The sequence below is a fragment of the Diaphorina citri genome, unplaced genomic scaffold (assembly GCF_000475195.1).
Source record: "Diaphorina citri unplaced genomic scaffold, Diaci psyllid genome assembly version 1.1 scaffold3616, whole genome shotgun sequence".
In the NCBI taxonomy this organism is placed as follows: Eukaryota; Metazoa; Arthropoda; class Insecta; order Hemiptera; family Psyllidae; genus Diaphorina; species Diaphorina citri.
The window spans coordinates 9,327-12,934 of record NW_007381016.1 but is presented as its reverse complement, the minus strand read 5'-3'; the positions used below and the strand labels follow the sequence as shown (position 1 = coordinate 12,934).

At 33.6% G+C, this 3,608-nt stretch overlaps 2 long non-coding RNA genes across 2 annotated transcripts; one reads left to right on the top strand and one right to left on the bottom strand.

Annotated features, from left to right (window-relative positions):
- Positions 1-1,262: 1,262 nt before the first annotated feature.
- On the bottom strand, positions 1,263-1,816 carry LOC113472018. Its single transcript, XR_003394496.1, has 2 exons — positions 1,585-1,816; positions 1,263-1,467 (listed from the first exon to the last, which is right to left on the bottom strand). It is a non-coding gene; the product is annotated as an uncharacterized LOC113472018 (long non-coding RNA).
- A 641-nt stretch (positions 1,817-2,457) lies between these two features.
- On the top strand, positions 2,458-3,329 carry LOC113472017. Its single transcript, XR_003394495.1, has 2 exons — positions 2,458-2,781; positions 3,079-3,329. It is a non-coding gene; the product is annotated as an uncharacterized LOC113472017 (long non-coding RNA).
- Positions 3,330-3,608: the final 279 nt, after the last annotated feature.

The following is a 3,608-nucleotide window of genomic DNA, read 5'->3' as shown; positions in this document are numbered from 1 at the left end:
TTATTCCTCTGAGATAGGTATCTACATCTACAAGGTAAACTATTAGAACGTAAAATCAATTAAGGGAACCCAAATAAATTCCACTTTTTTCAACATAAACAAAAGAACGTTTTGTGGTGTTTTCTCGAAACCACAAAATTTGTGAATAAAATAAAAGAAGAATTAAACGGAGCCCTATTTTCTCTATTATTATCGATAATTGCATTCGAAAGCTTGGGTCTCGTTGAAAGCATACTATATGAAAAGCAGAAACCTTCATCAGTAAAGACCGTAATTATCTTCATGAAAGAAAATGGAAATGACAGAAACAATAGAGAATGAATTTTTACTGTTCCCACAAAAACACCTGGATGAAGGAAGAGGAAAATTAGAGTTGGTAAAGAAGGGACAAAGCAGAAGAGGTAAGGAAGGAAATTAAAAAGGCTTCTAATGCAGGCTATCCCTGAAATGACTCACGTACTATTGATGACTCAACAAGTCAACACCTGCCAATAATCGTAATCATTTCCCTTTGTGACAGCAACACTATTCTGCCCATCCTAATTTCCGGATTTGAAGGTGCATTTACTACAACTGGGACCCATATAAAGTAGGTAAGATTAACCGTATTCAAGAGATTTTGGTGAAAAAATAAATAAAAGTTGATAGTGTGGAAACTGCTTTAGATTTCAGGACGCATTCAGCTTCGAGGGGATAATAGGCTTTATAATTTATTAACTTCTTTGGGTGAAAACACTAGAAACAAATCCATATTCTCGCCTCGTTACAGGAAATTTTATCACAAGGTAAAGAGGTCATTATTATTCAATCCAAGTATACCACCATTGCGCTGTTCAAAACAAAGACATCCTTGAGCACCACGTAGTATTGTCTTGAAAAGCGGTTCAAAAATTGAAGCTTTACAGAAAATTCGGCATGTATCATTTAGTATGACTTTGAAGTCTTTGAATTTAGAAAAATGGTAGAGGAAATTTTCAAGCACAGCCTTGTCAATTTAACATTCTGCCCTTCAAAGTCCCAATTCCTCAGAGGGACCTCTTAAAATCCTGAAGTTTGTTGAGTACATAAATGGATATCGTGTACACTATGAATAAAAAAAAAGTGCCACACAGAAAAGACAAAACAGATCCCAACATTGAATATGAATGTCCCCAGTGCAGAAGAAGCCCATACGACACTTTACATCTCTTCAATTATTGTCCCTCTAAGCCAACTTACACCAGCAGATATATGGCTCAAACCAATTGAAGTGGCTGAACATCTGGGCTTACCAGTAACAGATGGAGATGGAAGTGCCTGGTGGGAATTTGGCCTACAACAACAAAGACAATACATGGTTGAGAACTGATGATGTTATCACAGCCCATGTCGGCGATCACCTTCCAAGTCGAGACATGGTTGAGTAAATCGAATGACGTGCTGTAAGCTACTGTCGGTACTACTGCTGCCACTGTGTCATGTGGACACCTATTTGCCATGTCCAGCAGTTATTTGATCTCCGTCTGTTCATTTCACGCATTAAATACTTAATTACTTCTCGTGTATCGAGACACACCTGGACGTCTTGCACAATTCTGTGGACACCTATTTGCCATGTCCAGCAGTTATTTGATCTCCGTCTGTTCATTTCACGCATTAAATATTTAATTACTTCTCGTGTATCGAGACACACCTGGACGTCTTGCACAATTTTTGCTCTTCAAACACGGCGATCCATATTTCATTTAACAAAGTTTCATTTAGTCTATTCGTATATTTGTCCTTGTAGATATTTAAATTAACAAAGTTTCTCTTTCTATTGGATGCTCTTGACGCTCCATTGTTTTAATGTTCAACAATTATTAGTCCATCTGAAATTTTAAGAAAAAGATCGTTATTGTTTAGGCTGTGGCGATCCATATTTCATTTAACAAAGTTTCATTTAGTCTATTCGTATATTTGTCCTTGTAGATATTTAATTTAACAAAGTTTCTCTTGTCATTGGTATACTCTTGAGTCTTGACGCTCCATTGTTTTAATGTTCCACAATTATTAGTCCATCTGAAATTTTAAGAAAAAGATCGTTATTGTTTAGGCTGTTTAGAGTATTTGACCAGTCTTTTGTTATAACAGATAGGTCTATTCGTATATTTGTCCTCAAGTTCATCTGAATGCGATTCTAATAAAACAGCTACACTCCTTTGAAGGATTCTTCTGAAGGATCATATACGTAGGTACTTTATGACTATAAAAGAAGAACGAGTATAATAATAAAACTCATATAACTGATAAGGAGGACATAAAACAAGAAAGAAATATCAGTTATATTATGACTATAAAAGAAGAACGAGTATAATAATAAAACTCATATAACTGATAAGGAGGACATAAAACAAGAAAGAAATATCAGTTATATCTGCTGAGAGAGCACAAAGATCTCGTGTTTGGTGTCAAGAGGGGCATAATTGTGAAGTAGGTACTCCCAACTACTTGTAACTTGTGTACAGGCCTAGTGATTCATTACAATAATTATTGAATCATTATTACTAATAGATCTTACTAGTTCTTTATTGTGCTTATTCGCTAAATCAATTATATTGGTGTTGAATCCAGTATTCAAGTCAAGTGGCACAAGCCGAATAGCTATGGTTGTTTACATCAAGTGACTATGTCATTTACCATCTGAATCAAATTACTTTTATGTTCTTTGTTATTGTTACGTCGTTGTGCTTAAAAATTAAATTCGAATTTATTAACGTGTGTTTTAAAGGCAGTTTGAAGAAGGTACCTTATTGGATAAAGGTATAAAAAAAGTTGAATAATAATATTTAATTTTATTTATTTCAGATTTTTTGAAATATAAAAACCATTATTTATTTATTAAACTTATTGATCAGTTAGAATTAGAAGTTCATTTTTCTTTCTGCATTTCAAAGGTTTCCTGTATCCAAGAATATCACCCATTTCTTAAAAAAAGTTGAATAATAATATTTAATTTTATTTATTTCAGATTTTTTGAAATATAAAAACCATTATTTATTTATTAAACTTATTGATTAGTTAAAATTAGAAGTTTATTTTTCTTTCTGCATTTCAAAGGTTTCCTGTATCCAAGAATATCACCCATTTCTCCAATCCACATTTTCTAGTTTCTATAGCTATTTTTTAATAATTTCTTTAAAACTTTTAACAAAAGTTACCGTTTTGTTAATAAGCTTTTACATTTCCCAAGAACTTTCTCAATAAAAATATTTTTCAAGATGTTTGCCCAGAACAGAGCTGCTTTTTATTTGCTTTTGACTACCCTGGTGCTCAACTGTGGACATTATTCAGCAGCCCAAAACACCGCCAGAAGTAAGTTTAATACATTCTCATTTACATGCCTTTGTAGTCGAGTCGGTTGCATGCAGTTTCATCTACATATCAAACAATTTGAAAAGCTAATCGTCAACTGAATAATCCGTGGTCATCTAAAACAGGAGAGTCGTCAGCGATATCAGGCTGAAAAAAGAGATCTAGATTTACCACATGTTTCTAGATTTACCGCTGTCGGTTGCATGCAGTTTCATCTACATATCAAACAATTTGAAAAGCTAATCGTCAACTGAATAATCCGTGGTCATCTAAAA